The following is a 12118-nucleotide window of genomic DNA, read 5'->3' on the forward strand; positions in this document are numbered from 1 at the left end:
GTATATTTCTTTATTTGTTTTTTTACTTGTTTTTTGTTTGCTTAAATTCATTTAACATAATAAATAAATAATAATGAATAAATAAATAAAATAAAAATTATATGACAAATAAATTAAGGTATGAAAAAGTACATTGTTGTATATGGACTACATGTATAGGGCTTATATGCTTTTTTTTTTTTTTAAGTACTGCAGCCATTTCAATTTGAAACGCTTATAAGAATACTTCTGCTGTAGTATTTCATAAAGCCTTACGCTTGAGGTTTGCAATACTGAAATGAAGGTATTGATTATCTCCTGCTGTGCCAATCTCTTCTCTTCTAAAGCCAGATTGGCCTTCTTGAGGTCAATGAGCTGCTGCTGAACTTTGTTGTCCCTCTCACTGGCCTCTTTAAGACATTGTCTAATGTCTTTTAGGACATCTAGTTTATCCTTCTCCAGCTGCTTCTCCTGACTACAACCACAGACATTCTCAAACCGCTGAGCTGTTGTAGCTGTAGTCTAAACAATTGAAGATGGAGGCTGGGGCATGGTTGGGCTGTTGGGAGGACTGGGAGATGGTAGGTGTCTGCCATTGGGAAGTGAACCTGATTGCTCTTATGAGCATGATGCACCTGAATCGGGTTCAAGTTGATACATCCATACTCCTCCATGGAGGTCAATATCACCACAAATCCTATCTGAGGCACTTTTCTTTCTGCCTTTTCTTCTTCCCTTGAGGCTTGCAAAGTCCTCCTACTTCTTCCTGACCTCCTTCCCTGATCTTTTATAATAATAATACAATATTATTATGATATTATGTTTTTGTTTATTTTTATGACTGCCCTTAACCCTGCTGAAAATAATATGTTTGTTTAGCTCCACCTCCTCTAAAATAACATTAATTTCCTCTTTTTGAAAAATGTATTTTCTTTGTTTTTTTGGTTCAGCCATTTTTGCTGGTGTCTCCACCATATGTGCTTGTTTAGATTTTTGGAATTATTAGCAAATGATAATTAGGCAAAACATTTCAAAATACAAGCATGTGCTACAATTACGAGCAATTCTATAAGGTTACATTTCAGCACTTGTGAAACGGACAGCGACTCTTAAGTAGCACTTGAAGCACAGCTGCGTGCGATCGTGTTAAGTCCATTTTTGTGAAACGCACGTGAAATAAACACGAATGTTCGTAGAAAACGCCCTTAAGTGCTAAGATCCATCGTTATCTGAAAACGTAGCCCAGGATAAAGTTAAGTTTCGATTTCAGATGTTGACTGTTTATAAAACAGAATGGTTGTAGGTTTATCACATGATTGGGATTTCCCGGCATTTGTCCTCTTGTCTATTGTACTGATGGGAAAACTATATTGTGGAAGATCCAGAGTCTAATGGCGGGGTAACTGGATGAAAGCAGTGAGTTAGAGGGAACAGCTCTCTGGAGATCGAAATTTTAAGAAAAGTGTGATGCAAGCGGTCAAACTCCCACCCACTCTGAATCTTCATTATAATCCTGTGGAATATTAGACAGTAAGGTTCGGAACTGTGCCACTATTGGCTGGCCAATCAGAGTCACGTCTTGTGTTAATAGTGATGCTAAAATAAAAGCACTCCACATAGTATTTTGGCACAAATTCATCTGGCATTTGGTAGAAGCTGGCCAAATTAGGTTGATGCCAACATAAACACTTTCTTAGTCTCATCCTTAAATACATTTTTTTAAATCTATATTATACTTGGTTCACTTGCAACAAGTATAAACATGGTTTGTGAAGACCGCAATGGGTTTTAAGTAGTTAACTAATCCTATTCATGTTAATCATTCTTCATAGTGTTGTGCTTTTATTAATAGATTTTCTGTGTTTAACAAGTCAACTAGCATCACATTTTGGAAAGAATCATGCGGTAATTATTCTACAACAGAAATTCGAAGTACACTGTAGCATGCAACTATTACAAGTGTTTTCTGCTGCCTCTTCAGTTGTCTAGCTAAACCATTTGAGGTCAGTATGTACTGATCTTGTAGGGAAGATCAGGGAGTGATGGAAAACATTTTAGTTTCAATGTCTATTGCACATAGTTTTATTTTAGTGCTCTCAAACTTACTTATTAATTTTAGCAATAATAATAGCCATGATATTTCTGCTTTTTTGTTTAAAGGTGTAAATTAAAAGCTTGTTGATTTTATTCATAAAACAATGGAACCTGCTGATTCAGTTCTGCCATTCAACATTTATTAACATGATTACAAATCAGTTACTGTACTTTCTTACTTTTTCTACTGTCGGCTCTGGTGGTCATGCTCATGTAATTTCTGCCATGTAGCTCTTTTCTAATTTGTTACCCTGATTTTACACAAACATATGTTCCAACACTCCTCTACAGATCATCATTTACTTCTAGATAATACATTAAGATCCCAGGTTTTTTTGGTGATACATTTTCAGAAATAATATTGTTGCTAAAACAACATGTTCTCTGCATGAAATGCACAGACAGAGCTGTGGCTAAATGTGCTTTAGCTTTTATTTTTAGACTCCCTGTGTGTGGGCCTAATTCTATTGCCTGAAGTATTGCAGTATGCTTTGTATCAAATTATGCAATTATAATGATCCTATACTTATTTTATACACAACATATGAGAATGACAGCACTCTACTAGCACTTAGTCTACAGCTCATTTGCTATAGACATGTTTTTGCTATGGTCTTCATCTAGAAATGGTCAGAAGAACTTCAAGAAGAGTTCCAAATACATTTCCCCGTAAATAAATGCCAGTTATGATGTATCAATTATTAATTTATCAATATGAGCAAATAAAGTAAAAACTGTGACTGTCAAACAAAAAAAATTCTCTCAGAAATTGCTAGAAATGGCAAGTAACACTGAATTAAATGTGACATTTTTAAATAGAAGAACTGAAATAGTATTTTCTTGTAAAATTTGCTCCAGTAATTTTTTTTTGCAAAAATCATTTTCAATTAAAACCAGTTATATATTTGTTTCGCAGCCTTGAGGTTTTTACATTAGCACCTAGATTATAGTCTTAATTGCAGTTAGAAAGTGTTATGTTTCATTAAAACAAATACTTGGTGTTTGACCGAACACTTTGATTGAAATATTTGCTTGAGGTGCAGGACTTGTGTTAAATTATAGTGACATATTTCAAATGAGGAGAGTAAAAACTTGAGAAAATGTTGTTCCGCTTTCACTCGGAGGTCAACCTAATTACGTTCAGTCATATTTCCAAAATGACTGGCTTCAGGGCTGGCAAAGATGAAGATGCCGTTGAGTCATGCTAATAGATCAGACGAACAGATCTCCCTCCATGGTCTTATGTAGATCAGTGGGCCTTGTTGCCATGGTAACAGCAGCAGATGGAGCATAGCTACACCTCAGCAGCGTGGATAGCAGAGATAGCCTGGAGTCCCTGAAGAGGCAGTGTGGTAGGTGGTGTAACACTAGTTCCTGCAGTCAGCCCCCCTTCTTCCTCTCAGACACCCACTCTCAAGACTCACCAGTCTCTGTCCATTTCTTCTTGTGAGTAAGGTCTCACGATCACTTTTCATGCTGATATTGTCTGTTGAATGACATGTTATTCTGATGTTTGCATTAAATAAAACATTTAACCCCCATGGAAAGATTACATTAACATACATACATGTCATGAATGGAGGTTCTCTTTGGAGAACATCTCTATTAACATTTGTTGCAGGCATATATTTTCTTATTATAGTAATTAAAAAATCTGAGGGGTGTGCAATGCAATCACAGTAAAGTAATTAAAACAATCTTGAGGCCATGCTAGAAAACATTCCGTTCACAACTTAGAAAGAAAGAAAACATGTTTTCAGTATTTCATAATTCTCGGCTAGATGAGATTTGTATGGTTAAATCCTGTTCTCCTTCATAATGTTTCCATGACATTCCACTTGGATTGTCTCCATGACATCCCACAATGTTTCCATGGCACCATAAATACCTAAACCTATCTGCCAGGTTCAGATACGTAAACCGGATTTAGTTCACACCATGACTGATTAAAAGTTGCTAAAGATAAATGATTAATTAAAAAGTGCAAAAAATATAAATATTCAAGTATGTTCTTGATTAGTTTCATAACTAATTATGATTAGTTTCTTTATTTATAGCTTTTTTATGTTCAAGGGGGTTGATTTTTATTTATTTATTTAGCACAAAAGAAACCTAAAATTCTCGGGACAGCAGCATGTGTCCATATTTCAATCTTAACCGTTCTATTTCATCAGAAACGATCTGAAAACAGGGCTTTAAGTGTAAAATACCGAACTTGTCCTTTAATGCAGGCTGCCTGTTTAGGAGTTGGACATTGCATTACAAAAATGCTGTCTTGCAGCATCAAACTTAATAAAATGAAATGTTCATGATGTTTCACGATAATGACAATTCCCTGGTGATGCGTGTACCTGTATATACACTGTTGAGACTTTTCAGAGTTTTTCACAGATCACAGATTTGTTCTCAACAAAATTTACGTGAGAGTTAATTGAGAGTTTTCTCATCATCATCCTGGCTGAGGTTTCCCACTTCCCTGTCCCTTGCTGAGTTTGGCACAATCTCAGGTCTGCTGGTGAGGCCTGTGGCTTGCTTGCCTTTACAAACATTCATTATACCAGCATGGCAGCACATATCCAGTCTGTCACAGTGAGGCTTTACCCTGTGCTTATCTGAGTGGATATAACATCAAGTTGAGGATCTCAGGACCTGAAATGTGATGCTTTCAATGTGTTTAATGTTATGTAAGATGCGAGCAGCACTATAAATAGTTAAATGTAATTGCTTTGCATTTAGTCAACTGGCATCTCTGTAGTTTTTACATTTCTGGATAAAAGATGGAAGGATCAGCTGAAATTAAATACATTCATTATTCTTATTCAAACTTATGAATTTGAAAGAGATTTTATCAACAAAGGACTGTCTCTCTGTAGCGGAAAAGATAAAGCTCCCTTGACACTCCATGTTCTGTTGAATATGGCTTGAGAGCTGATCCAAAGGAATATATTAAATGATTTATTGCATCATGGTGCAGCACAGCAATGGTATTTGTAAAGCTCTAGATACTTTCTCTTGCAGAGAAAAAGATGTTTGCTTATCATAACCACTTCAGCATATTACTATTTCATGAAACCAAATGTACTGCGCTGAGTGCGGTAAGTCTAGCAAGTCAGCACATGACATATGACGTATGAATGCATGTGCATTGTTTAAATATTATATATTTTCAATTATGCATTGCATTGTGTTGTGTTTTAGGCACTACTCGAAGTGGTCCGGAACACACCGATACACAGTACCAGCACTGCTATATTTTAATCTGTAGCGTACCCTCACTTTTTCTTGCGTAAAGGCCCACATGTTATTGGTACTCTGACCGCCCCCTTGAACGCGATTTCAACCCTGCACTGTTTTAGGGTTAATGGCTATGTCTGTAAACTAAATAGATACAGTGTGTATCTGCAGAAAATTGCCAGTACCTTTTCTGATTTTCTATGGATTTTTATTCTTACAGTGTAGAATCCAGGTTTTTAAAGTCCCCCTATGGTGAAAATCAAGCTTTTGATGTTGTTTAAATGTCAGTCTGTGTGGTGTTTTTCATGTGCTTTAAGGCAAACCATGTGCAAATTCATGTCAACACCATTGCTGTGCATTTTCTCCTTAAAACTGCAGTGAACCAAAACGAAGTTTGAAATCGCTGGTGTTTCTGACGTCACAAACTACCTTGTTACCAATCATTTTCTCTTCTGACTGGTTAATAACAGAAGCATCATTCCCATTCAAACAATTTTTTGAGCCAAACGGATTTTTTATGAAAATTAATAAAAAGTATGTTTGTGTCTTTGATAATTGAGTTGCATGATTTTTGCAGTTTAAAAAAGTGTTTAATAAAATGATTTGGTAGAAATCACCTTGGGTTACGTAAGTAACCCCTGCTTCCTGAGTAGGGAACAACACGCTGCGTCCGTAGCTGATGCTATTGGAACACCCCTGGGTGGTACCGATTGTCTAATGCCCATATAAAATACTTGTCAATGCATTGGCTGATGGTGCTGATTAGGGCTGTGCGATTTGGGGAAAATATCTAATTGTGATTTTTCTGACAGATATTGCGATTTGATTTGCGATTAATTTTTGTAAAGTCAAGCTACAGCTCAGTATTCTCAGGAGTACAACATGCCTTTAACTTTAGACCCTTCCACTACCTTAGTAGTTTTAGTCCTGTGTCTAATATAGACTAGTAGTCTTTTTAGTTGTTATCATATTTCGTCAACAATGTCCTGTATTGATTTAGTCTACTTTTCGTCAATTCAAATATTTTCGTCCTGCTGCATAATGGTTAAATTGATAATCCCAGTTATTTTGCTCAAAATTATAATCATAACGATTATTGTCATTTGAGAAATGTATTTCATCAGAATTAGTGCACTTTCACCTTTAAGCAAAAATCAAGAGAATGTCAACCCATACACATGGTTTATTTTACCTCATCTAGTTTCCTGATTTATTATAGACTATTTATCATATAGGCCTACTGGTAAAACAAGAAACTTCTCTCAAAAATTAAAACAGTGACATTCCTAGTAATCCAATAAATCCAAATCACTTTAAAGTTTTTCTATTAAAACAACAGCAAAAAATACTTGTTGTTATACAGAGCTGCATAAGTGCAGTTATTCAGCAATCACAATCAATAGGCTATAGTCGAGACTTGAGATCCATGTTTGGATTTATTGCAGTTCATCACTGATAAGGTTTGATCGCAGGTTTAGTCGCAGCAAATAGCGCAAGCAGCTCGTGACAGAACACAGACCGATTGAATGACACTTTCATTTAAGTAGAAAATCTAAAATGGAGAATGGAGATCGCTAAACTGCAGGTTACTAGTTTGTCTGTGTTTTCAGATCATCTGCACTGCTTCAGCAGTGTAGAGAGAGTATTGGCATATTTTTCATAGCATCCACATCACAGCCTTTTGTGATTAGCTAATCGCAACGTTTCAAATCACGATTGCGATTCGATTTCGATTAATCGTTCAGCCCTAGTGCTGATGCTGCCCCTCTAGGCATAGCGTCACCACAGAGTGAGGAGTTTACTATGCCACGGCCCTAGTAGAGTGAACTCTAATAGCCAGAGGTGACGCTTAGCCACACGCCTCATAAGCTAAAAAATTACCATCCCTAACCCAATGCAACATTCTGTTTTGTGACAGCTAGCCCTTTGTGGCCCCCTCCAAAACACACAAAAAACTAGATTTATCCAACTGGCAAGTGCGATCAACATAAATCTTCAATGCCCGACACTGGAAAAAGTTTATGCAGTCTCTCATCCTACTGAGATTTAAAAGGTGAAGGAGAAAAGGACTGCAAAGTCACCACCTGGGACATATAAGAGGTGGATGCAACTTTAGGCACATAGCCAGGCCTAGGATACAGAAAGGCCTTGTTCAACCCAGGAGCTGATAAGACCTGTAAATATCTGATGCGCTTAAGGGAAGCTCAGAAGAACCACCTTAACACCGTGTCCTAACCAGACGCGATGTGATAAGATTCCAGCGACAAATAATTTGTCTGTCCACACTAGACGCGACTGCGAGATGCGTCAAAATCAACAGCCAATCAGAACAGTGTGTGGGCGGGCTCTCGCGGCAAGTGCACAGCACCAGAGGGTAATCTTGACGGCAATCGCAAGAAAATGGATAAGTAGGCTACATAATCAAATTCATACATTTTACACCATTTAAACATGATTAAAAATACAATCTTTGTCAAATAATACACTTGTTTGTTCACAGTTTGAATGTTCTTGTTTCCATTTGTTTAATTTCAAGATCTGAGGTGAATTATCCATTGTTGCTTTTACAGCTACAAAGCTGGGAGCACTAAATTATATTCAAAGTGTCATTGCATGCTTTTAACATTAAATAAAGCACATAAACAGTACCTGAGATTATTATTGCCACAGTTTGTGTTTGTTGTTCCAGCCGCGACATCGCAGAAAAATAGAAACCGTTTCTAAAATAAAATCGTTGTGTGTCGCTGGCGTGTTTGGTTAGGACCAAAACTCTGATTAACATGGAAAAGATACATTTTATCGCGTGTCGCGTGTAGCTAGGACACAGTGTAAGAGTCAGAACTCAAAGTAATGCTGATTCCAGAAGTTCAAAAGTGGGACCAGAAAGACCCTCTAGGACCACAGAAAGCTCCCAAGAAGAAACAGAAGGCAGAAGGAAAGGTCTCAGCCGTCTCACTCCGAGGATAAAACTGGAGACCAGGGAATTCCTTCCCAAGAAAACACTATCCAGCTGCACATGCTTGGCAGCAATAGCCACCATATAAACCTTGTAACGTGGTATAAGCCATACTGGTAATGAACTGATCATTCAGAAAATCCAGCATTGAACCGATTGGGCAGCGGATAGGATCCTGCCTGCACCTCGCACACCAAGATTCAACCACCCCCCACTTAGGAGCATACAACTTCCTAGTGGAAGGTGCTCTAGCATTTCTAATAGTATCCTGAACCTCAACAGAGAGACCATAAACATTAGGGGTCCCTGTTCAAGGGCCAAACCCAAAGCCTCCATATCCTTGGACATGCGTGACAAATCCTGCCTTGAGCCTGCGTTAGCAGGTCTGCTCTGATTGGAATCTCCCAAGGAGACTCCAGGAAAGAGATCTGCTTCGAAACCAAATATGGGTCTGCCAGAGTGCAACTTGCAAAAGGCAAATCTTGTCCTCCTGCAATCTGCTCAACACTGAGGGAATGGGGGGGAAGGCGTAAAAGTGCAGCCTCAGCCATGGGTGAGCAAGTGCGTCTATCCCCAGAGGTGCAGGATGCAACAGGGATAACCACAGGGGACGCTGACTTGCTCAAATCTAACAGATCCACCTCTTCCCTGTCGAAATGTTGCCATATCAGTCTGACTGTCTGAGGATGCAACAGGAAGTCTGCTGTGAGATTCACTGCACTCGATATATAAACAACTTTACAGATAAGAACCGGTCTTGCCATCATAGGTGCAAATGCCGCACTAGCCGATCCAGGCGGTGCGATTGAAAGCCCCCCTAGTTTATGTAAGATACCACTGACATTTTTTATGTCCGGACAATGATGTGATTGCCAAAGAAAGTGGTTTAAGACCATGATAGAAAAGCGACGACAGACATGCCCATGCTCACACCTCGTACGAGAAATTAAGTGTGAAACCAAATGGCGAGATCCCGAAGGCAACTGCGCAAGACTCTTACCCTTACTTGGTGGTCAGACCAAGAAGGATGAAGACTTGCGGACCTCGTCCACCACTGAATTGGCCTCCTGTGAAGCAACCCCACCGAAACTACAGAACCCAAGCATGAAGCGACAAAACAAGAGGAGGAGACAGCCGTGTCTGAATAGTGCGTGAGTTCAGTTGTATCCCCAGAAAGACCGTCCACTGACTCGGAGTGAGGACACTTTTCTGGGAGTTCAGTCTGAGGCCCAGGCCCCGTAGGCGTTATAGAATAGCTTGCTGAGAAGGGCTGTTTCCATGATTTTGAAAGCTCCTGGTGGAGGTCATTAAAGAATGGTAATTTCTTGAATGGGGGGGGGGGGACGCAAGAAATAGCATCGCCTGCTTTCCAGGCTGGGACATAAGTCTTTACAGGGGTAGAGAGAGAGAGAGAGAGAGAGAAACAGGCCTGCTTGCTCTATAGCCTTAAGCTCGCTGTCAGATCCCCAAGGCCGGGTCTCGTGAGATGCCTCAGAGACAGGATGACGGGGGAAGGGCTGACACGTCTTCCTTTTCGAAGAAAGACAGGTGAGAACACAAAAATCTCAGTTTAAAATTGTCACAATGCTGGCAGCGAGAAGTGCCATACAGCGTGGCTCATGAGATGCCATTCAGCACGAGACACAGCAAAGCACTTCACGCACTTACCTTGAGTATCGCCACTGGCAAAAGAACATCTGCACTAGCAGTTGCTGAGAATGCTGAATATTCAAAGGGGTAGAAGACGAAATCTAGCACGGGTCAAATCATTCTTCAGAAATATTTTTCTGATGAAATGAAAAGAAAAGAAAAGATGGCGTCAGCGCCATCACCCAGTGAATACGGGCATCAGACAATATAACATCAGCTACCAACGTTGGTAGTTTGTTTGTTTATTTAGGGGTGTTTTGTAGAAACTGTTGGTTTAAACCATGCAGTCTAACAAATAATTTTTTTCTATTATTCGGTAAAATTGTTTCAACCAAATATTATGATCCATTTTGATGTCATTATTCTTGCCTTTATGAAGGTATTCAGCTTATCTCACTTCCAAACAAAACAGATCGGATATTTAGTTTGACAGACAGTAGGTTTGAGAGGCTAATCCTGTTGCCTGACTGGAATGAATCCTGCCTAATAATTAAACAATAACAAAGGAGAAGGGAAGACAGTGACTTGGAGCACCCCAGAGACAGTTCTTGGAATACTTAAAGCATAGATTTGCCAAATAGAATTGCCCTGCCAGGCAGACAAGTGATTAACCAGTCTGCCTCAGACAGCTGAGATTAGCAGATATGTGGTTATGCACAAAACATTTGTTTGCATTCAGATCCATTTGGCCCCATGCAGTTGTCCAATTCAGTTCCGTAAAGGTGAATTATATCACTGTGTAATTCTTGCTTTGGGGCTCAGGATTCCATGTTATATTCATGCCATCTGTTACACAAGCTGATCTGACACAAATATGCATCTGTTCAGCTGTTAACATTATCCCGGAAACTAGCCCCACCTGAAGAGACAAATCACAATGTTGTTTTCAAAGTGCATCTATGTGTTGTGTAACATAGGGATGCCTATGAAGAAGAAAAAAAAAGAGGAAAAAATACATGACATCAAGAAAAAGAAGTGTGCATTGTGTAATGTGAATTGAAATGTTTACACTGACAGATGATATTTTTAGAAAAGATTTTACTTTTACATTTCTACAAATGAAATACCGTAGTACAGTGTGTGTCTATATATATGTATGTAGGCTATGTTATATATCTGTTGTAATTCAGCCATTTTTGGTCAGTAGGTGTCCTTGTCTGTGGAAAATGGGCTAAGCTGACCAAACTTGCCATCTCTTTTTGCCATTATTTTTTTCGTTTTGAAGGATCTGGACTTAGTTCCTAATCCTGTTGTCCTACACTTCCTCTTCAGGCACTTTATCCATCTCCTCAGTTCTCACCCAGAAAGAATGGAGAGAAGGATGAGGTTGCTATGGCAACAGAGAGCCCACAGGGAAGCTAAGTACAAATAGTGTTGCAGCATTGAGATTCCTGCTTCAGATGAAGCGCAGAATTGTACTTCAGAAACTATACAGTATAAATATTGTCTTTCTTTACAATTTTGCATCTTCATTAAATAAGTTAAATATTGTCTCCTGCTTGGCCATTGATGCATGATGTCATGCTGTCTTCAAGCCCATGTAATGGAACGTTAGATAGTGAGTGTATTTCAGAAACTCTCTGAGTCTGCACATTTACACCTGCATAAAGGATAAATTGGCATGTCATCACAATGTATTCTCAGGTGTTGGCAAAAGGATCTACTTTAGGGTATGTAGACACATGTTTCATCATTAGGTGTGCACAGATCTGTTCACAAATTAGGAATTCTGTCAGACCTGATTTTGTGAATAGAAAACATTGCTTTCAACCAGGAAGCTGGAGATTTTCCCTTTCAGTTATTAGCGTCAGTGACCAGCTATCTAGCTAGTATGCTAGCACTATTTCCTTAGCAAAAATGCAGCAGTCAAAAACATTTTCAATGCAAAAATAAAGCATTATTCATAGGGCAGATCAACAGCACCCTTGGCACAAAGAAAGCTGCTGTTCCAATTGCAAGCATATTGCATTGCAAAAGCAAATGTACAGCTCTGTTCCTTAAGCAGAAATAAATCATTGCATCTTGAGCAGAACAACATTGCCTCATGGGAAGAAATACAGGTCTTTTCTGGAGGAGCAGTGATGGGACAGTTTACTACTGAACTTATCTAATAACCCAAGTGCTCCCACATGTGTGTGTTTTGCCCTGAAAACAGAAAAAAGAGTGACTAGAAGTTAGAGCTTTATGTAAGGCAAAGGACTGAGA

The sequence above is a fragment of the Leuciscus leuciscus genome, assembly GCF_965113295.1.
Source record: "Leuciscus leuciscus genome assembly, chromosome: 14".
NCBI lineage: Eukaryota > Metazoa > Chordata > Actinopteri > Cypriniformes > Leuciscidae > Leuciscus > Leuciscus leuciscus.